The following is a 24,245-nucleotide window of genomic DNA, read 5'->3' on the forward strand; positions in this document are numbered from 1 at the left end:
ATTTCTACTGCAGTTCCAAAACACTTGTTTACTGACTGACAGATTTATGGTGGGGTAATTCATTCCAATAACTTTGCAACCCTGAGGATGGCCCATGGACTAGCCTCATTGGCATCACCAGGGAATCTATTAGAAATGCAGAATCTCAGTGAGGCATGGTTAACTCGTGCCTGTAAACTCAACATTTTGTTCGGGAGGCCAAGGCGGGAGGATTACTTGAGCCTGGAAAGCTGAGGCTGCAGTGAGCCATGATCACACCACTACACTCCAGCAGAGGTAACAGAGGGAAATTGTGTCAAAAGAAAAAAGAAGGAAGGAAGGAAGGAAGGGAGGGAAAAAAGAAAAGAAAGAAAGAAAATGAAAGGAAGAAAGAAAAGGAAAGAAAAAAAGAAAAGGAAAGGAAGAAAGAAAAAGAAAGAAAGAATAAAGAGAAAAAAAGGAAAGAAAAAGAAAAAGGAAATGCAGACTCTTGGGCCCCACTACAGACTTTCTGAATCAGAAACTAAATTTTAACCAGGGCTCCAGGAGATGTGTATGAGCATTAAAGTGGAAGAAGCACTGATGTACGATACTGTCTCAGAAAGGCTTTCACTTATACCTATCTATAGCAGGTCCCCATTCCATTTATTTGACCAAACCCAGTGGTTTCCAAATTTGGTTGGGCTTTATTTCATCAGGGGATCTGTTTTATTTTTTAAAAAGAGTATATTTCAAAATAATTTTAAACCAACAGAAGAATTCTAAGAATAGTACCAAAAAAAAAAAAAAAAAAAACCTGTATACCCCTCACCCAGATTAACCAAATTGTTAGCATTTTGCCATATTTGCTTTATTCCTCTTGTACATTTCTGTGTTTTTCTCCCTATTTCACTTGAGTTTGTTGCAGCCATCATGGCTTTCACCCCTAAATACTTTAGTGCATATTTCCTCAGAAGGAGGACATCCTCTTACATAATCACAGCACCACGGTTACCAAGTTCAATAATTTTAACAGACATAATTATATTATCTAATATATAGTCATATTTAAATGTGACTAATTGTCTCAATGATGTCCTTTGTGGTAATTTTGTTTCCCATCTGGGGAGCTTTTCAAAAGTACCAACGCTGTGGCCGTAACTCCATAGCAATTAAGACAGGATATCTGAGGGAGGGTACTGTGCATATATATTTTTTAAAGTTCTCTAAGAGATTCTAATGTGCAGGCAGGGCTGAGAAATACTGTGCTATAGGCTTTTTCTGTGACCCCTGTCTATCACAGGGATACGAACACTTGTGGCAAGGTAAACCCTGGGTATAATTTTCTAGACCCCCATGTCTCCTTTAGTCTGAGTTCTGACATCATTAATGATCTATGAGATAACCTGGGCCTTTCCTCACTGCTTTCTGATGCCACCTCACTAATATAAACAAAACATTCATTTTTTCATCCCATTTTTCTTAAAGCTGCTTAGCACAGTCCTTATGAAAAATGAAGCCTTTAAAATGTTATATCCTCTCCACAGCGCTAAGCCTGACAAGTTGAGTGCATCACCTAGAATTAGGGAAGAGCAAGGGCAGATGGTGGGAAAAGAACACCAGGGATATAGCAAATCAATTATCATGAGGGCCAAATTTCTCTTCGGGCTTGCCACAGTTTCCCTAGCATTGGACAATTGCTTTCTCACAACTAGACTGTTCTCAAATTATCTTGTCTTGGAAAGCAAGCTGCTGAGGTGAGCAGATGCAGCAAGCTGGGGCTGCACTGGACAAGAAGGAAATGTACAGATGGGTAGCGATTCAAACACCAGTCAGCTAATCCCACGAGCCAGCAGGCTTTTGCATTTCCTGAAAGAATTTGGGTCAATCTAGCTGGTCAGTCTACCGGCTTCAATGTATCTATTCTGTTTCCATCCGTTAGTGGATGAAGGGAAAGCCTGGAGGGTCTGAGGGGGAGCTGATAAAAAATTCATGATATTCAGTCTGTTGGGTGCAGCACTGTTTCTCAAGCATTGAAGCAGCATTGCTGCCACCACCCTCCACACCCCCTCCCACCCAAACATCTGTTTTACTGCAGCCAAAGAAAGTGAGCATTCTTTACAAAGGGTCTGTTAGAGGGAATTGAGTCCAGATTTGTATGTGTTTGTGAATATCTTCTACAAGAGAAGGGAAGGCAGAAAGGGGATCATTTGGTTTCAAAGTTGCTTGGTAAATGCTTGACAAATTGACTTGCTTTTAGTATATATTGATATTCTTCAATATTCGAGAGAACTAGCCAACTCAGATGGATTGCTTTAACAGATGCATCTTTGCAGTTAGTCAATAACAAAATATTTGTGAGCTGTTAGTATCTTTCCTCTTCTCAGAAACTCAATAATGTGCCAAATGAGATCATTTCCTCTGACCTACAACTCGAGAACATTTTGAATTGAGTTCATTCTGATTAAGAACTAAAGAATACTCTAGTTATCACCAAAGCCCAAATGGAGGGCACTTGTATTCCTAGACAACCATTAGAAAATTCCTTAATTGGAGCTCAGTGTGCACTGCTATTGCAATCTCTAATCATCTCTTTCACTGGAGGACTCCTTGTCTTATTACAGATTTTGGTGCCTGCCAGTGAAACAGAATGTGCTTAAATTGATCAAGTATGTGTGAATTGCACATATCCCAAATTTTCTTACAAAAAGGCCAGCTTCAGGAAATGTTTTCATAGGATATAATATTTCATATAGCTTCACTCAAGCCAACAAAGGATTGTCTTTCACAATAGAATGATAAAAAATGGCCAATGTTCTCTCCAACCATTAATTTTTATTCTCTAGTTATTTAATAGACACATGTGTATATTTCAGGCTGTTAACCCAAAGTCAGATTTATTTCTGACAGTATAGTTCAGACAGGCATGCACTCAAATATCTCTCCTCTGAACCTGATTCTTGTCTTGTTCCTTTCAAATCACTTGTCACTGCCATAATTAAGATGTGTAGCTTCTTAACTCTCCCCATCCTGTGCCACTGTTTCCATTCATCCTCCTATTACATATATCCCCTGCCTTTAGAATAAAAGTCCCAGATTCTTAGTTTGGCATTCGAAGTTCTCTCCACAACCTAGTATCAAAGATTACCTCTACTACTATCAGTCCTATTGCCAGTGCTCCAAGCAGATTTGCTGTTATATATGAAGAAAGCTTGCCAAACTGCCGTGGAGCACTTGCTATATGCTAGACACTGTGTTAGCTAGTTCATAGCATTACTTCATTTACTCTTTCCCCCAACCCAATGCGATATACCACAGGAAAGTTATATTTATTCTCATTCTACAGGTAGGAAAACAGAAGCCAAGAGATGTTCAATAATTTGCCCAAAGTCAAGTGGCCAGAAAGTTGTGGAGTCAGTATTTTAAGCTAAGCAGTCTCATTGCAGAGCATTTCCTCTCAACCTAGCCTGCCTAAATAGTTTTGTGGGCCGGGTGCGGTGGCTGACGCCTGTAATCCCAGCACTTTGGGAGGCCGAGGCGGGTGGATCATGAGGTCAAGAGATCAAGACCATCCTGGTCAACGTGGTGAAACCCGGTCTCTACTAAAAATACAAAAATTAGCTGGGCATGGTGGCGCGCCCCTGTAATCCCAGCTACTCGGGAGGCTGAGGCAGGAGAATTGCTTGAACCCAGGAGGCAGAGGTTGTGGTGAGCCGAGATTGTGCCATTGCACTCCAGCCTGGGTAGCAAGAGCGAAACTCCGTCTCAAAAAAAAAAAAAATAGTTTTGTGAAATTTGTTCTGCATTTTCATGCCTCCATATTTTTTCATGATATTCTCTTCTTTGGAAATAACCTCTCCTACTCCCCTTTGTCTGCTTGCTGAAATATTGCCTAGCTGAAAGGACACCTCCTCCATGAAGTCATCCCTGATCTGCCACAGCTAAAATTCATTCCTCCTGGCTCTGTGTTCTTACAGCATTGGCTCTAACACTTACACTACTTTTTGTAATGGTAGTTACCTGTGTGAAAGTTTCCTTCTTCCTCCCGCCTCCAAGCTCTCCTAAAAGAAACCAAGCTCACTCTCACTATGGCCCTGTAATGCTGAAGCTGAGACAGTGCCAGTCAGGGATACCATTACCAAGGAGTGGTAGAATTGGATAATGGAGTAGGTAATCTCTAAGCTCCCTCCCAATTTGGATGTTCTATAAATCTGGGTGGCAGTTTCCCTGAGGGCAGGGACTTCACCTTCAACAGCACCAAGAAGAGTAGCTGCCATGTCTCTAGGTAACTGCTGAGCTGGCAAAACTACATTATCTTTGATGCAGATGCAGATCAACAAGAACTGGCTACACCTTCCCTCCCTCCCAGTCTCTGTGTATCTATTTGTCACTGTCATGTGTGTTTGAAGGTGACATTGTGCTGCAGGTGTGGCTCGAGGGCTGCAGTGCTTTCCATATTCCTTCCCTTTGAAGACTATCCTTTGTGCTGTATAAGTTGATGATCCACATGCATATTGATGTCTGCAGCACTCAGTGCTTTGCTTGTCAGTCTAAATCAGTGGGTTTTAAACTTCAGCATACATTAAAATCACCAAGAGGGGCTGTTACAGCACACACTGTGGGGCCCCAGCCCCAGTTGGTTCAGGGTAAGACCCAAGAATTGACACTTCTAATAGGTTCCCAGGTGATGTTGATGTTGCAGGTCCCTGGGATACACTGAGAACCGTTGCTCCAGATAATAGCTTCACTCAAAAGGAGATGCCTTCTCTCTGGCTGCTGCCCACTGAATGTGAGGGGCTAGTGGGGGTAGGGCTGGAGGTTGCGCACTCGACTGGGAGCCTGAAGATCAGAGTTCTTCTGCAGCTGCTGGCTCTAGAGAACCATGTGACCTTGGGCAAGTCTCAGCAGTGCTCTACCTCGTTAGTTTCCTCGCAGACACAAGGATGGGTGAAGTGGGTGACTGCTATTCTGGGTAGTTCTAGAATTCAGAGTTTATCTGTTGCTCTTCATCTTAGCCCAGTCTTTCAAGTTGGGATGCCAGTTAGCCCCTTAGCACCTCTTCAGGCATCCAAGTACATCACTGTGAGCCCCAGCTGCCCCACACGCTTGGGGGCCTTCTTCAACAGGTATCCCCAGGTATGGAGCCCCAAAAGCAGAGCTGATGCCTTCCCTCTTGGAGACCTAAATCTTCCTTTTCAGGGCATGTGTGTGCTGCATGTCCTGTTTTAAATGGTACTTCAGCACAGACATAAGGACACAGAATTCTAGAGCCAATCTCCTTCATGTCCTGAATATAATTTTGGTTCTAACTACTTACTGTGCAACCTTGGGTAAATTATTTAACATCTCTTAGCCTCATTTACCCCAACTTTAAAATGGGGATAGCAACAGTCCCTACTTCATGGGGTTATTTGAGGAGTAAATGAAATAATACATGGCAAGGCATTTATTATAGTGTCTGGCACATAGTAAGTACTCAAAATGGTAGCTGTTGTTTCTAAAAAAGAGGGTAATGGCCTCCTTCATAACACTAAACAAGTAAGGAACCAGAAAACACTATGGCTATAGATCTTTTAATTTCTTTAAACTTCATCATAGTAAATAATAATTATTATTATATTAATACCTTATACATATGCAGCATTTTACACTTTTCAGAATACTAACCACTAAATCCTCTCATCCAACCTTTATAATGCCATAAGGACGAGGGAAGCACTCTTGTCTGGATTGGTCAAAGATGTTCCTAAAACAACATTGCTCTCACCAAGCCTGTCATACATTAGGTTGGCTCTCCCTATGTGGATTTCGGCTTCTGCAAAGTTGGTGAAGAGGAAGCATCCTCAGTCAAAGCTGCCAGCTGAGGAACCCCTAGGAAACCCCACTGGTACCTGGCCTGTCTTTTGCCAGTATACATCAGGCCAGGGGCTGCTTGCTAAGTGGCATCATTGCTTGCATACTGTTTAGTGCATGCATTACCAGGACCCAAACATCCAAGTGATGCTACCTGAATAAGTTTAGAACTTTGATAATAAACATAAGCCAAACCAAAAGGATGTTCTGGATTTTCCATCATTTCTACTCATTAGTCCAAGAAAAATCAGCCCACCTCTTTGTGCAACCAATTATACTTCTCATGATTTTACACAGCACAAAATCAGGAAGATGTCACAGACTGTGTTACCAGTGCCACACTCAGCAGGAATTATAGTTCAGTGCTTGGAGAGGAATAAAGCACAGGAGACCCAGATATTTGTTATAGTGCTTAATAAGGATCTATTTACTCACTAGAAATTGGACAGGGATTTTAGACTTCAGCGATTTTACTTCCTTGCTCTTTCCTTCCTTCATGTTTCTGTCATCTGTGACTTGGCTGGAAACAGAGGACAACAGCAGGCCTTCCATTTGATGTCCTTTGTTTGACTTCCCTGATCTTTTCTCTGTGGTCAGCCTCTTTTTGACACCTTCAAGACCACAGAATGTGGCAAACTGATTTTACTCACTGGGCTTTAGCCACACTAGGCTTCTTGTGGTTCTTTAAACTGGGCAGGCATTCCATGCCTTCAGGGCCTTTGCATTTCCCTAGGACTGGTATGCTCCACCTTGTGGCTCTTGTACTCTCTTCTTTAAAGGCTTTGTTCAAATGTCATCTCCATGAGGCCTTACAGGACCATGCTACTTGAAAATTGCCCCTCTACTCCTCCTTACTTCCCTTTCCTACTTTATTTGTCTCCATAACATCCATTGCCTGTTAATATAATATATAATATCCTGATTTTTTATTTATTGTTTTTCTGTCTCCCTTCCTCCTTCTCTCACTCACTTCCAGCACTTAAGACCCAGGAGGGCAGGGCTAGTTTTAATTTTTTTTTGAAATAATTTTAGACTTTACAGGAAAATCGTAAACATAGCACAGAGAGTTACCATATATACCTTTCACCCAGCTTCCTGTAATCTTAACACATTACATAATAATACTAAGATTATTGGATCCAGGAAATTAACATTGATACAATAAGAGTAACTCATCTACAGATATTATTCACATTTTCCCAGTTTGTCTACTAATGTCCTATTCCTGTTCTAGGATCCAATCCAGGATCTCATACTGTATTTAGTTGCCATGCCTCTCTAGCCTCCTCTAATCTATGATGCTTTCTCAATCTTTGTCTCTCACAACAATTTAACAAGTCCAGGCCAATTATTTTGTAGAGTTTCCCTTAATCAGGTTTTGTCTCCTTTTTTCTCATAGTTAGATTAAGGTAGTTAATTTTTTAAGGTAGCATTTTTTGGCAAGAATGCTGTGGAAGTGATGTTGTAGGGGACGGGAGCTTTTTAAAAAATTGTTTGGTCACTGCTATATCGCCAGTTGACTAGAATAGGACCTGACACATAGTAGGCACTCAGTACTTGTGAAGACACAAGGGGACCAAACCAACAGGCACCCATACTCCTTTATGGTAATAGAAAGATTATGTTCTGTAGGATATTAGGATTCTCGGGAATCTCTTGGTTTTGAAGAAGGGGAAGGTAAGATGATTGGGTAGGGTAGGAGATCCCTATCAAAAAAACAAAACAATAACAGGCAAAGGAACTCAAGTAGTATGCGCCCCAGTGAGCGGGAATATGGATATAACATTTGGATAATGAGATAGCATTTTTTTAAATATTTAAATATTTATTTATTTATTTATTTATTTATTTTTGATACAGAGTCTCACTCTGTCACCCAGGTTGGAATGTAGTGATGTAATCTCAGTTCAATGCAGCCTCTGCCTCCTGGGTTCAAGAAATTCTCGTGCCTCAGCCTCCTGAGTAGCTGGGATTACAGGTTCCTGCCACCATGCCCGGCTAATTTTTGAATTTTTAATAGATACAGGGTTTCACCATGTTGGTCAGGCTGGTCTCAAACTCCTGACCTCAAGTGATCCACCTGCCTCAGCCTCCCAAAGTGCTGGAATTATAGGCATGAGCCAATATACCCGGTCTTTTGTTTTGTTTTGTTTTTTTGTTTTTAATTTTATAAAGGATAATATCACTACCACCACCACTTTCCCAATAAAACCCAATACCTTGCATGTATAAGTAAGTGGCTGAGTCTACAGATCCTGAAGCCAGACTGCCTATATTCACAATCTGGTTCTGACTGATCCCTAAAGAACTCCACAAAGTAAAAGAAGCGTTCTTTCCTCAGTTCCAAAGAGTTTATTTATCAAAAATTCCTGAGAACCTCCTATATGCCAGCCTGGAGTGGGGTCATGCCATCTTTCTAGCAATAGCTGAGTCATAGGCACCAGGTGAGAGCCCCACTGTGACAACCCATCACCTTAAATTGTGGGTATAGTGCAATGCAGCAGCTGAGATGAGGCAGCTGCCAACTCTTCCGGTCACTGCATGGGCATGCATTTCTTCTTCTTAAACTTTTGTTTAGCTGTTCTTTGGCCTGTGTTACATGAGGTTATTAATTATACTCCAGCAAGCAAGAGTAGGCTGGGATCCCAGTACAGCATGTGTCTCACCTATATCCTGCACCACAGACAGACCAGGCCCAGAGAATGGTGATGACACAAAGGGGTGTCTCTTTTAGTGCACTCCTGAAGTCTACAGTCTCATCTGGCTGCACCCGATTCTTACAGTCCAACAGCCTGTCTGCTCCCTGGAACAAGTGACTACAGAGATATAACATGCCCTCTTAGCAAAGGGAGTTGTGCCATGCCAACTTATCCTCAGGCTGTCTGGGCCTGGGATAAGTTTGGTATGCCAGGAGTGTGGCAGGAATGACTAGAACTAAAGCCAAGGAGCTACTCAATTCACCTGCCACTCTATCCTGCTGGTGTTTCTTGTTCAACTCTTTGATATCCACTTTTGTTTATTTATTCATTCCTTCATTCATTTGATCATTCACAATTCAACAAAATTTATTGAGTGCCTACTATGTGCTGGGCACTTTGGAAGGTGCTAGAGATGCACAAGACAAAGTTCCTGCCCTCAAGAAGCTTACATTCTAATGCAGGAGGCTAGATCTTTTCATTTGAATTTTTCTCCTATCTAAAAAAGTTAATAAACCCTCTCTAGACCCTAATTCCTCTTCCAGATAGTGCAACTGCCCCATTTCTGTCCTCCTCATTTTACTAAAACCTTGAAGCATTTGTTTATACTTATCATCTCCAAATTGTCTCCTTCCATTCTCTCTTGAACTCACTCTAATCACTGCTCTGATCAAGATGACGACTGATCTTTATGTTACAAAATTCAACAGCCAATTCTCAGTCCTCATCTTAGCTTGAGCTATCTGCAGTGCTTGACATGCTGACCAGTCTCTCTTCCTTGAATCACCTTCTCATGGCTTTCAGGAACCACATTCTATTGGGTTTCTTTTAACCATTAATTATATTAACTATATTCTGGCTGCTTCTTTCCAGTCTTCTTTGCTTGTTGCACTTCAACTAAACCTTTAGACATTGAAGTGGTTTAGGGCTCAGTCCTTGGACTTCTCTTTTCTACCTGAACTTATTCTCTAGGTGTTCATTCAGTTTTATGATTCCCAAAGTTCTGATACCAGTCCAGACCTCTCCTATAAACTCAAGCTTTATATATCCAACTCTCTATTTGACATCTCCAGCTTGGATGGAGATGGGCACCTCTCTTAGTCCATTTGGGCTACTATAATGAAATCCCATAAACTGGATAGCGTATAAACAATAGAAATGCATTTCTTACGGTTCTAGAGGCTAGAGCATCCAAGATCAAGGTGGTGGTGGTGTCTCATGAGGGTCTGCTTTCTCACAGACAGCATCTTCTTGCTGTGTCCTCACATAGTGGAAGGAGTAAATGGTCACTCTCAGGCCTCTTTTATAAGGGCACTAATCCCTTCCATTCATGGAGTCTCCACCCTGATGACGTAATCACCTCCCAAAGCTCTCACTTCCTAAAACTATCACTTTGGGGGTTAGCATTTCAACATAGAAATTTTGGAGAGAACACGAATTTTCAGACCATAGCCGCACAACAAACTTATCAAGTTAAAAACTAATCCCTTGATATTTCCCCCTAAAACCTACTTCTCCCACAGCTCTTCCCATATCAGGTAAATAGCAACTTCACTATTATAGATGCTTAGGCTAAAAACCATGGCATCATCCTTTACTGGGTACTTTGTCTCATGTCCTTTATATAGGTCTGTCAACAAATCCTATGTACTCCATCTCTCAAAACGCATACAGGTTTTGACAATTTCTCATTGACTGTCATATCACTGCCATTTTTATCACCCTTCTTCAGGTCCCCATCATGTCTCACATGGGTCATTACAGTAGTCTCCTGGCTGGTTCTTCTGCTTCCACTCATTTCTCTCTTCAGTTTATTCTCAACATACCATATATAGTAAGCCTACTAAAATCTAAGTCAGATTATATTACTCTCTGTTCTATGATACCCCTTCTTACCCAGTAAAAGCCAAAGCTCTTACAATAACCTTAAAAGTTCCAAACACCTGCCCCCCACATTAATTTCCTGAATTTATCACCTACTACCCTTCCCCTTGTCCTCAAACCTCCAGCCACACTGGCCCCCTTGCTCTTCCTCAAACATATTAGGTATGATATGGTCTTAGGACCTTTGCACAGACTCTTCTCTGCCTTAAAAGTTCTCCAGCCAAATAGCTGCAGATCTATATCTGTCACTTCTTTCAGGTCTTTACTCAAGATCTATCTGTCAAGGTCACTCTGGCTAAAGTGTTTCTCCCCTCCAAAAAATTTATATCTCCATTATCTGCTTTATTTTTCTCTCCAGCACTCATCATTCTTTAACATACTATATGTCTTAATGCGCTTGGGCTGCCATAACAAAATACTATAGACTGGGTGGCTTGAATAATACATATTTATTCCTGACCATTCTGGAGGCTGGAAGTCCAAGATCAAGGTGCCAGAAAGGTAAGTTTCATTCTGAGGCCTCTTTTCTTGGCTTATAGACAGCTCCCATCTCATTGTATGCTTATATGACTTCTTTGTGCATGGTGGGTGGTGGGGGGAAGAGAGAGATAGAGAGAGACAGGGAGCAGGCTCTTTGCTGTCTCTTCTTATAAAGGCATTAATTCATTAGACCAAGGTCCAACCCTCATGACCTCTTCTAACCGTAACTATGTCCCAAAAGCAACATCTTCAGATACCATCACATTGCATGTTGAGATTTCAACACAGGAATTTGGTGGGGAAGACACAACCATTTAGTCTAGAAGATTATATAAATTTTACTATATATTTTATTGATCTTGTTTATTGTCTGCCGCCTCCACTAGAATTGAAGTTTGATAATGGTTGGGATTTGTGTTTAGTATGTCCACTATTTTAATCTCCATGTTTTGAGTAGTGCCTGGCACATGTAGGGGCTTAATACATATTTACCAAATAAGCTGTTAAAATAAGTAAAATAATTACAGTTTGTGAAAAGCACTAAGAAAGAAATAAACAAGTTGAGAGAACAAAGATTGTCCACATTGGCTACACAATAAAATCACCTGAGGAGTATTTAGAAATACAGATAGCTGAGTTCCATTCCCAGTAATTCTGATTTACTTTATCTAGAAGGGGCCTGGCCATTGTTTTATTTTTTAATGCTCTCTGAGTGATTCTCAATATAAAGCAAGCCGAAGAACCAATGAGTTTGAGAATAACGAGGACAATAACTTACTTGAGATAGTGTGTACAGGAAAGGCTTTTAATGTTTTTTCTGAGAAGGTATCATTGAAATGGAAACCTGAAGGACAAAAAGAAGCATGGGGAAGTTGGGGCAAGGGTGGGATTCAATTCTTGGTAGAGGGTCAGAACAAGAGTAAAGGCATTGAAACAGGGATGAGCTTTGTGTGTCCTCAGAACAGAAGATCAGTACAGGTGGTGAACAGTGGGCAATGGGAAGAGAAGAACAGGATGAATGTGGAGAGATGCACAGGGACCAGATTATCCAGGGTCTTCTAGACCACAGGAAGGAAATATGAATTTATACTATGTGCAATGGGAGCCATGGGAGGGTTTTGAGGAGGGAAATCATGTGATCTGATATTTGATTTTCTAAAGATTGGTCTTGCTGCTGCGTGGAGGCATGAGTGAAAGAAGAAAAACGCCTACAGTCCTGTTATGGTGGTATAAGAGGGACTTGATAGTGGTCTGGACTGGGCTGATGGCCTAATGTTGTTCCTTTTCATCTAGATAGCAGAAGCCTGAGAGTGGTACATGAATCCATTCTGCCCAGGTAAACTCATATGCAAGGCCATTGGTTTCTGAAAAACTTTCCAAAGCTAAGATCTGTAGTTTGCTAATTCTGTGATCAGTGGCTCGGGTGTTGGAATATGTATGCCATGACTTGCCCTAGAAAAAGCGACCAGTTGATCAGTTAATGAGACAGGTGCTTTCTAACTAGAAAACAATCCAGTCAGAAAGGGGCTTAGACAAAGTGATGGCAGCATTCATTGATGACACCTAAATTTTAAAGGCCCCTACTAATCCCCAGCACTGGCTCTTTTATGCTTTCTAGGGGAGAAGGGTAGGAGGAGGGCAGAGGACAAACACCATGCTCTTGAGAGAACTTATTAATTAAATGAGGAGATCAAGACATGAACACAAATAGGAGTAACAAAAGAGAGTAAGGTAAGTATTCAAAGGAAGATATGAATCCAATCAATAATTGCCATCATTTATCTAATACCCATTTTAGGCCAAGCATTGTGTTGCGTGCTTTACACATGTTCACATTTAATTTTCACAACAGTGAAGTAGGTAATATAATCACATATGGTAATTATGATAATAATAACAAACAGTTGTTAAGCCAGGCACTGGGCTAGGTGTTTTCAAATATATAGGCATATCATCATTCCACAGAGGAGGATAACTAGGCCCAGAAAGGATAAATGACTTATCCACAAATCACAGAACTGGGTTCAACTGCCAAGCTCTGATATTCTTCAAATGCAGGTTCAAGTCCCAAACCCATGCTTTTAAAGTAGTCTGGGAATTCAGAGCAGGTGGCTCCTACCTTGTTCTGGGAGGTACATGTGTGAAGGGAGGAAGACGCTGTGGAGGAATAAAGGTGTGAAGATGAAAAAGGAGGTGTTTATTCAGGGACCAACAAGTGGCCTGCTTGGTCAGGGCTGAGGGGGTCTAACAAGGAATTGTGGTTCAATGGCAAGGCATTTCTCCTTCCCCTTTCTGCCCCTATCCACTTCACATGTGCCAAACAGGGGTTGCAGCCTCCTATCAAGCTTGTCTGTCCCTCAAGGCTTGATTTTGGGGTGCCTTGATCCCCTAAATAACCCTGGCAACTCAAAAAGCCTTAATCACAATCAAAAGTAGGGCAAGTATAGATTTTCAAACTCAAACCATAATGAGTAGTGATTTTGCCCCCTCATTAGTTCTTTCTTAAGTGGAAGCAGCCCTTTGGCATTTAGGACATTGACAACAAGATCTGAAAAGTATGGGAAATATAGAGAAGGCAACAACCAGCATCTAGCACAACATCTCATCAAGCCAGCAAAGACCATTCAACATGTAATACTGCTTGTAATGGCAAAAATGTGCCAATGATCTAAATGCCCATCAATATGAGATCGATGAGATAATTTATGAAACATCCAAAGAAAAGAACACTATATCATTGTTTAAAAGAAGGAGCTAAAACTGTAATTTCTTACAATAAGAGATGTTTCCAAAGGATTGTAAGTGAAAAGGGCAGGTCACGTAACAGTCTCTATATCATGATCCCAGTTAAATCCTAGATCTGGGTTTATATATGTATAAAACTGTCAACCACAGTTACCTGGTACAGTGTTGGTGTACAGAATTACAGAGGAAATTTCCCTTTGTATGCTTATGTATGCTGTTGACCTTTACAACAAGCCAATATCACCTTATAACTGGAAAAACAATACTAGAATTTCCATTTTGCAAAACAAAAAAGTCCTATCTTAGATCACCTTCATCCATGCTGTCTTTTTCCATGATAACATATCTTGGATTCAGCCGTGCATTTGAATTTGTCTCATAACTTCCTCATGAGTGAACTAAGATAAGATAGTAACATATTGACCAAGTTATAATACAGTTAAATGGCTTGGCAATCCAGCAGAATGTTTCCAGAGAAGGGCCACAAGTCTTTTTCATTATTATTAATTACTTAGGTGATTAAAAAAAAATGTACTTACTGTGTTTGAAGATGACCCAAACCTGGCAGGGATATCGGAATATGTTGAAGAACAAAATTGAGATTCAAAATGAGCTGAGATGGGCTGGAATATTGGGCTAAAATTTAAAAGGTGAAATATAAGTGAGATAAAGAAAAAATAATTAATTCAAATTTTAAAAGTCCATTTTGTGAGGCCAAAATAGGGGAAGCATGGCTTCACAGCAACTCACATCAAACAAATAAACAAACTACAAAAGATCAAGGGGTTTGAATTGACCCACAAGCACAATTCAAGCCAACAGTTTAATGTACCTAAATTATTTAGTTGCTAAAAACAGAGCACAATTTTAGATTGCATTAATCAAAGCACAGTTTCTAGATCCTGGAATATAATCGTCACACTGTAACCTTCTCTGTTTCCTCCTGGAGTCTCTTGTTCAATTCTAGACACCACATATTAAGAGGGTCACTAAAAAAGTGGAACACTTCCAGAAGAGGGTCGCAAGATTGACAAAAGAAAAACCTTTTATAATACAAGTGGCCCTTGAATGAAGAAGAGACAATAGGGTCTGTAAAAGAGAAACATTGGGGGATATATAGGATATGCACCTGCCTTCAAATCTCAAGTGTTTCCCTGTGGAAGATATGCACTTACTTTGCGTTGCTCAGGTGATAGAACTAGGACTACTGCCACCCAGTGGTGAAAAGGAGGCAGATTTTCAGTAAACCCATCAAAAGGCTGACCTTGAGAAAGTCCTGCAAGAAGAGCCTGAGCAAGCTGATAAGGCAGTGACGATTTTAGTTGAGGCTGAATGAACAGATGCCCAGTGGCAGAATTGCACTGAGTCCCTTTCAGCGCTAAGAGATTACATCTTTTTCCCCTATTCTCTGTGCCATCAATTCCTCTCTGTGTCCCCCTCAGGATCAGTAAGCCCACTCTCTGCAGTCCACAGAGTGGTAAGGAGAGCTCTGCAGGAACTGTGGGAATTGGTGCCTCTTGTTTATTATTGCTCAGGGTCTATGGGGGCAAAACCCACTACTTATAGGAGGGTCAAATGGCTGATACAAGTCAGGTCATGTCCTTCACTGAACAACCTCCTCCATGGCTTTCCATCTCACTCCCTGGAAATGGTAGTCAATGCCCTAAATGAGCTGGTCCCCATGACCTCTCTCACCTGCCATCCCATTACTCTTCCCTTCATTCACTCCACTGCTGCAACATGGGCTTCTTGGCAGCTTCATAAGTGGCAGGTATCCTCCTGATTCAAAGACTTTGCTCTTGCTGCTCTCTCCGCTCCAAATGGTCTTCTCTGAGATACCTACATGACCCACTCCCTCACCTCCTTTAGGGATGGATTCAAAAGATTACCTTCTTGGTGAGGCCTACCCTGATCACCATAAAAAAGTATAGGCCCTGCAGGGTTCCCCTTCCAAGTCTCCCCCAACACTCCTGACCATTTTACAACTCCTTATCACCCATCTGAAGATTTTCTCCATAGTACTTAATATCACATGCACATGACACAATATTTTATATTTTTATTTTGTTTTCCATAGTTCCTATATTGGGCTATAAATTCCTGAAATACAAGAATCATGCTGTCCTGTTCTTTTGTGTGTTTTGTTTTTTGTTTTTGTTTTTGTTTTGTCGTATCTCAGCTTCTGGAACACTGGCTAGCACACAGTAGTTATTTGGTGAGTGTTTAATGAAATGCCTGCTGCATCCCAGATCCATGCCATCTTCTGCAGTCTTGATTTTCCCAACAAAAGAAATTTCAAATTTAAGAACTGAGTCCCAAAATAATAAAAACATGTGTCTTGTAGTAAGATTTGGAATGATCCTATTTTTCTCTATTTCCTCATTTTTTAGTTATGCAGTCATATTACCTTAATCATCAACCGGCCATAATAACTGTAGCAGCTAACATCTATTGAATGCTTATCATGTACCAGGCATGGTGATACTTTACTTGGATTAACTAATTTAATTCTCACAATAGCTCTTTCAGTTGGCACTACTGTCATTCCCATTTTAAAGACCAGAAACTGAGAAACGAGGAGGAGATATGACTCAACCAAGGCTACACAACTAATATAAGACAGATTCCAAAGCCATGTTATTGCCTCCTAACTTCAGTAGAAAATGAAAACTGGTGATGATGATGATAGCTAACATTTACTGAGTACTAATCATGTATCAGGTGCTATGCTAAATGTTTAACACACATCATGTCATTTGAAGCTGAGAAAAGCCCTATGAGGCAGAAATAATTATTATGATCCTTTTACAGTATTAGGCTCTCCTGTAATGTAATTAACCAAACCTGTGCCCACACTTGACCTCTACCTTGGTTCTTTCTTTCTTTTCTCTCTTTCCTTCCTTCTTTTCTTCCTTCCTTCCTTCCTTCCTGCTTGCTTGCCTGCCTGCCTTCTTTCTTTCTTTTTTCTTTTCTTTTCTTTCTTCCTTCCTTCCTTCCTTTCTTTCTCTTTCTTTCTTTCTTTCTCTCTCTCTCTTTCCTTCTTTCTTTCTTTCTTTTCTTTCTTTCTTTCTCTCTTTCTTTCTTTCTTTCTTTTCTTTCTTTCTTTCTTTCTCTTTCTTTCTTCTTACAGGGTCTGGCTCTGTCACCCAGGCTGGAGTGCAGCACTGTGATCTCAGCAGCTCACAGTAACCTCTGCCTGTTGGGTTCAAGCAATCCTTCCAGGTCTGCCTCCTGAGACTACAGGCCTGCACCACCACACCTGGCTCATTTTTGTGTTTTTTGTAGAGATGACGTTTTCTCATGTTGCCCATGGCTGGTCTAGAACTCCTGGGCTGAAGCAACACACCTCCCTGAGCCTCCCAAATTGCTCGGGGTTACAGACATGAACCACCACACCTGGCCCCACTTTGGCTTCATAGCAAGCATCCTTTGACTCTCTCTTTTGCATTTCAGGCCAGTGAAAAAACTGGAGAAGCAATAACCTGCCAGTCACTACTTGAACCCTCCACTCCATGTAGATTAGACCTCCAGCATATGTTGTGATTTCAGCCTTATTTGTGCTGTTGCTCCTGTCGAGAAGAATGCCCTTTTTTTTTTTTTTAACTCCTGTCAGCCCTGGCCTGCCAATTTTTTCCCAAAGTTTAGTTTAAATGCAATCCTCTCCAGGAATTCTTCCACAGTCACCCCTTTCTACCACAATTTATTTCTCTCATTCTACAGTCAATACATCTCCTTCAGCCCTGGTCTCTAGCTTTGCAGAGCTGACTCTTTCCACTCAGGTATGTCCCTTCTTCTCAGGTAGACTATGAGCACATGGAAGCAGCTGTGCTTATGTTCCTTGGCATGCCCTGAATAAATGGTATGTTCACTGTCACATAGTAGGTGCTTAATCATTATTCTGCTGATTTAATGATACTATACCCTCATTGTTGTAAAATGTTTTTCTCTTTTCAAGGTGCTCTTATACATATTATCTCACTTTAGCCTCACAGCAGCTCGGAGACACAAGAGAGACAAATCTTATTTTTCTCTTTTTTACAGTTAAGGAAATTGAGGGCCAGGGAGGCTAAATAAGTTGTCTCAGGTCACACATCTGAGAATTGAGCCCAGCTGTCTGGACTTTGAGCCCCTGATTTCTTGTATTAGACCACACTGACTCTATGAATCTACCGGAAGGCGCCACTGGCTGTGAGCAATGCTAATAACATTTCTATAAAGACCTCCTTGATTCTATCACTGGAGCAAAAGCAATAAAGAGAGCCAAGAGGCAATATCCTCAGTTGAGATTGGGAAGGCAAGTAAATTCATACACTCTGGTGAGAAGTGTCTGGGGATTATCAGATGGCTGGTGATGCCTCTGTTATATGCTTAAGGAGGAGGGAACTGAGAACTGAAAGTTGTCCTCTATACAGGGCAGATTAACTCAATCCTCAGCAAAAGGGAGGCAGCCTAATAGCCAGCATGGTGAATATGACACTGCAACTAGGAGGCAAGAAATCTGGTTTCAAGATCCAGTTCTGCTACAAGCTAGCTGTGTGATCATGCAGAAGATACCTAACCTTTCTGAAGCTGTACTTTCTCATTAGAAGCTGCCAATTTACAAGGCTTCGCATAGCACCAGCATTCTACAAATCTATGACACAGATCACAGTACGGTGAGCCTTGGGCTGTATCTGGATCACAGACATATTTTCTTTGGTGCAAATAGTGTTCAAATTTTCTATGAACTGGTAACCAACATTGGAAAATTAGAAGATTTACATGAATGTTCAGATATCTAAGCTCTATAGAAAAGTCAGAATATGTGGCAACATTAAAAATTAGCTTCACATAAAATTTAATTTTCGATCTTTCTAGGAAAAAAGATCTGGGCACATGGGATTATTTTTGTCATCTGTTTATTATTTGAAATATACTATCTTAGTTTGTATGGTAAGTACCATCAGGAAACACAAAGTCAGATAGGAGATCAAGAATTCTGAAATAGTAAGAGTGGTAGGATCCTGCAAGGCCTAGAGTGTTACAGAAGGTAGACACAGAAGGTCTCACTGGCAAAGTGACCACATTCCCACAGGACCATAATGAACTGGAACCCAGAAGTAGCTGCTCCCTTTAGACAGAGCATGTGGATGAAAGGTTAGGGATGCTAATATCTTCAACATATCAAGTCGGGACTCAAAAGATGCTGCAGGTTGTTGTGACTGGAATCATCATTTTAAGCTTATTATTTGATTTTACTCAGGCAACAAAAGAGTTTCAAATGGTAAAATCAATATCAAAGTCTGAGAGAAGGAAAGGAGGAGCAGTTGTTTGGACAAGAGCTTGGCACGCTTATACAAAGCCTTCACTAACCAAGAGCAGCCAAACATCCCAATAAACCAGATGCATTTCATGTCTAATAGGGTCAATGCAATTAGCCTGATACCTGTAGCCACCTCCCTAACTTGACATTACATCTCAGGCCAGGGCCATTACATGGTATTAGAACTGATTCTAGTTAGAGAACCACCAACTCTGTTGATCCAAGAATAGCATGTGAGAGAGATGAGGAGATAGGAGAAATGGATCCTACTCCATTCTCTTGTTGGTGATTTCTTGTCTTATCTGGGACTTGACAGATTGTCTGGATGCCAGTTTCCCCAAATAAGAAATGAGTATTTCAAACAATTTTTTCCAATGTCAAGATATCTACAGTGAGGGTATTGCTTCATTAAATGTTTGTGTGTATATACATACACACACACACAAACTATGTATATAAAGCTATATTATAAATGATATATATGTCTATATATTTAAAATTATATGTAATTATAAATATTTTATAACTCAATAATTATCCTTACTGTGTGCAGTGTACCCTGTTATTTCCCATTCCATTTGTGCATTCGTGTGTGTCTGTGTGTGTGTGCGTGTGTGTGTGGTTAATGCTGGTCACTATTCACTAAATTGATTTTCTGAACAGTGGGTAACAATTGGCAGCTTGAAAAACAGTGCTCTACACCAGTGGTTTCCAAATTGGACCCTGGGAGTCCTTCTTAAACACATACTCTTGTTCTACATTCCAAACCTATAGAATCAGAATTTCTTTATGGTAAGGCCCAGGAATCTGTATGTTTTAACAAGTACTAGCTGTGTGTGCACTGACATGAAGGAATCACATGTATTCTCAGCATACAGATGCAAATAACATCAAAAAGAATTATTATCGAATGCATACTCCTCACCAGTGCTTTGGCGTAAGAGCTTTTCATTCATTATCTCACTTAAATTCCCACCATAACCCAATGTTAGAGATGAGGAAACTGAAGCTCAGAGTTTCGATAAGTGGCTCAAAGACATACCTGGGGAGATTAAGGAAGGAGCAGGGCTATGATTCGTGAGGGGTGTGTTTCAGCCCAGTGTTCAACTTGCACTGACTCCTCCCACACTTTTTTCTGCAGCTCCAGTAGCCTTGGACCTATCCTGGAATATTCTATACCAACTCAAATACCAGATCAGATACCAAAATTCCAGGTCAACCACCAGCGGCAAAGAGCATACATAAAACAATGACCAAAAAAATTTTGTACTATTATCAGATTTTTACTGTTTCCAAAGCATATTGTGGGTCTATTTTCTCTACATTTATACCTTTCAATTATTCTGTGAAGCATGAGGGGCAAATGAAAAAACACAGACCCAAAGAGGGGAAGCAGCTTACTCCAGGTGTCACAGCAAGTTCACAGCCAAGCTGCCACACTGTGACTCACTGTGGTAGGCTCTAATACTGCACTTGGGTTGGCTTTCTCCAGGGCTCATAGCTCCAACACATTTCAGGTCTAGTTCCATTTCAGGGAGAAGAGGAAGGGATGGCTTGCTTTCTGCCTCCCTCCCCATAGGATTTACCATCAAATTCAGAAATGAACACACTCTCCATACATACTGCCTGAGAGACAGGGTTCCTCGACTTCCACAGGACTGTGTTGAGAACTGCTTGTGTTTCTATTTTTGCCATGCAATTTGTAAAAAGCTTTGCACTGTGCTTCAAAGAAAAATAATGGATTCCGTGATGAAAAAGCTCCATCCCTCCCACAGAGGTTAAATGCCAGCAGCCACTAGTGAAGCAGCCTTGGGAAGTCTCTGCTGAGCAAAATGTTGAGAGGCCACAGAAAACATAGATAGTGGACTGGAACAATCTTTGCCAATGGCAGAAAGGGTCTGAAAGGATGAATGGCCCTCATTTAGCCTTCTTGACTGAGACCATCCCTCTGTTTCGAACAGACAGTGGTGTTGTTTGCAGTGTGTATATGTTTATGTGACAAATTACTAGTTATTTATCAAACACTGTATTGAGTCTAACATTTTTCACCCCTTTCCCTTTAGAATACAGATCTTTCCATCGCTCCCTTTAATGGCTCCTGAGGCAAACCTCTCACCCGTGCAACACATGAACGGACACACACACACACACACGCACACACACTTGGTGAAAATGAAAGCAAGGCTCCTTTCTCTTGGTCTCAGTCTCCCTATCTAGAAAGTGTGAATGAGTTGAACCAGATATTCTATTAGGTTCCTTCTCTGGTTCTAGGATTCTGATAACATAAGTGGGGAAAGCCCTAAATATAGTTCATGAATTTGTGACTCAGACTCTGAGCATGAAGGGGTAAACTGGCCTCAAATTGTGTTTTCAATGGTTGTCTTTTGTTAAAAGGAATCATAAAGTTAGATAAAGAACAACAATTCCTGTTATGCCCATGAGCATGCTAACATGTTAACAATGAGGATTACACTGTATCTTCCCTCTCTTTTTTTATTTTCCATTCTCTTTATGCATAGTCAGGGCTGCAAAGACTGCCTAGTCAGTTGTCTCTTCCCCCCATGTCAATTTCTTTTCCCATGTGAAGGTGGCAGATACAATCCAGCTCTGTAATAGCTAAGGTTTCAGCCCCAAAGAGCTTCAAACTAATGCCATTCTCACCTCAGAGGAAGTGCTTCATGTGATGTCAGAAAGATTCCAAGAGGTGTTAATTTGCTTTGTGGCTGCAACTCCCTTTTAGTTTGGTAAGGCTGGCTTAGGATTTGATGGTTTTATAGATTTCAATATCAAGAAAATACAGGATATCTCAGCTTTTAAATTTATATTGTCAATCACTGAGTGGCTTCTACCCTGTGGGGACACTAACTAGACCTACACTCACTGCTGCTTGCCAAGTGTAGTACATGGCTCCCTCCTAACAGTTCCTCAGGGCTGGAATCAAGATGATGAGATTGCAGAGAAGGCAGGGGGGTAGGAGGATAATCCTAGGGTGGTTTGGAAAAGAAATCAGTGGAGATGAGACCGTTCTTATTCTCACACAACACAGCAAAAAGCTTTGAATCAAACTGCCTGTGTCTGAATCCAAGTCATTGAATCACCTTGGTTTCAGTTTGTTCATTATCAAATGGGGATAAATTCTGTATTAGGAAATACTTTATAAGGTTACTGTGGAGATTAAATAAGAAAAAAATCCTAGAGCAATGCCCAGCACGTGCTAATATCTCAATAACTGCTGGTAATACTGATTATTATTCCTCCTGACCGAACAGGTCTTGCAACTTTCTGATGTTTAACAATCTTGCATTTTCTGGCCGTCTCATTTCACCAGAGGATCTCAAAGCACACCAGAGATGGGGCTGAGCTGAGGTTCATCTTAGAGCCACTGGGTGGGACAGGGAACAAAACTGCCCACTTTTCTGCTCATTTATTTATTCACTTAGCAAATACTTATTGACCACCTATTAAATGCCAGAAACTGTGCTAGGTGATGAAGACATAAAGATGAACAAGACGTAGTCCCTGCTTAACAGAGTTAACACTCTAGAAGCAGGGAGGTAGGAGGAAGCGGGAGGCAGATGAACAAGAAATACAATGATTAAGACAGTAATGTGCTTGGTGAACTCCAGGGACAGAACATTAGTGTGGATGAAGTTGGGGGCAGTCATGAGAGGGAGGGTGATATGAGATGAGGTTGCAGAGGAAGACAAAAGGCCAGATCATTCAAGCTCTGTAGGCCATCTAAGGAGTTTTATCTTTATCCTAAACATGTTAGAATATAAATGGAAGGCTTTTGGCAAAGGATCAACATACTCAATTGCTTATTAAAGTAATTCCTTTTTTTTTTTTTTTTTTAGACATGGTCTAGCTCTGGTTCCCAGGCTGGAGTGCAGTGGCACTATCTCAGCTCACTGCATCCTCGATCTTCCAGGCTTAAGCAGTCCTCCCGCCTTAGCCTCCTGAGTAGCTGGACTACAGGTATGCACCAACACCTCCAGCTAATTTTTGTATTTTTAGTAGAGATGGGATTTCACTCCATGGTCCAAGCTGGTCTCAAACTGCTAGGCTCCAGCGATCTGCCCGCCTTGACCTCCCAAAGTGCTGGAATTACAGTCATGAGCCCTTGTAACCAGCCTGTTTGTTAAAATTCTTAATGACTGTTATATAGAGTAGAGATTGGTTGGAGTTGAGATTTGTGGGGGCAAAGCTGCCACTATCTGATAGTGTCTGTGTGAATCACAAAAAAATATACCCCTTCCTCAATTTAAAAATGACAACAAAAAATTATGTTAATCTTTTCTTGTGCAACCTGAACAAATTTAAGTCCTGCCCAAGAAAGTTTGCCAGAGTCGTGGCGGGCAGCAGCCTGGGTTGTGAGCACCCACATTATTCCTCTCACTCATGCATTTCTTGTCACTGGAATAGATGCACCATCAACAACACTTTGCACCCCACTGTTCTATCCCCTCTCCAGATGAGGCAGCTGGAGGTGGGAGGGATGGGATTTCAGCCTGTGAGAGCAATGGATAGTGGAGAGAGAAGTAAACTCAGGGGACACCCAGGGCTTGGGTAGGATAGAGTCCACTTGTGTGTTCACTGAGTGTGTGAATTTATGGATGTATGAGTATGTGTGATTGTGCTTTCCTGAGTCTATGCAAGGTCTCCTGGTACAGTTTTAAGTAGGAGCAGGCTCTCTTCCGCTGTTCTCAGACTTAGAGCCAAGAAGCCCAGAATGTCTGCACCCATCTGCACAATGTTATGTAAGTATATATGTGTCTGTGATATAAATGGCACACCCATAGCTATGGTGCCCTTGTGTAGTATACAACATGAACATCCATACATGGCAGCCCTGACAGTAAGAGTGGAAGCAAGTAGATCATTTAGGAGACTGTTGCAGTGGTTTGGGAAAGAGATGATGGTGGCTTACACTAGCTAATGGTTGGGGAGGTGGTGAAAAGTGATGAAATTCAGGAAACGTTTTGAAGGTGAATGAACAGGATTTGCTGATGGCTAAGATGTGATGTGTAAGGGAATGAGAAGAACTCAGGATAACCACCAAGAGTTTGACTTCAGCAACCAGGTGAGTGGTAGTGCCATTTTCTGAGTGGGGTTGACTGGAAGAGAATGTATTTGAGAAAAACATCACAAATTCTGCTTTGGGCAGCTTGTACCAACTCCAGCTGCCCACCTATGGTGGCAGATCAACCACTCTCTGTATCTTAAGCCTTTCCTCTTTGCGGATCTCAAAGCACTTTATCTGAGGGGACTCTGGACAATTGGTAATCCCTGATACTTATCCTCACCTCAGCAGTTTTCTTTCTGTACCT

At 41.2% G+C, this 24,245-nt stretch overlaps 1 protein-coding gene across 4 annotated transcripts in view; it reads right to left on the bottom strand.

The window, feature by feature from the left end:
• The window catches only part of PAK3 (p21 (RAC1) activated kinase 3), a 287,181-nt gene that overhangs the window by 228,022 nt on the left and 34,914 nt on the right, over positions 1-24,245 (bottom strand). Inside the window, exon 1 of one of the 4 annotated variants that reach the window (XM_032250835.1) lies at positions 14,156-14,326. The exons of 2 other annotated variants lie outside the window; for them this stretch is intronic. The gene's annotated coding sequence lies outside the window, so the exon portion shown is untranslated. Of the gene's footprint in view, positions 1-14,155; positions 14,327-24,245 lie in introns of those variants that run through there. One more of the 4 variants, XM_032250840.1, reaches the window with a different exon arrangement.

Source organism: Sapajus apella, unplaced genomic scaffold (genome assembly GCF_009761245.1).
Source record: "Sapajus apella isolate SASKATOON/1434 unplaced genomic scaffold, GSC_monkey_1.0 scaffold73, whole genome shotgun sequence".
Taxonomy (NCBI): Eukaryota; Metazoa; Chordata; class Mammalia; order Primates; family Cebidae; genus Sapajus; species Sapajus apella.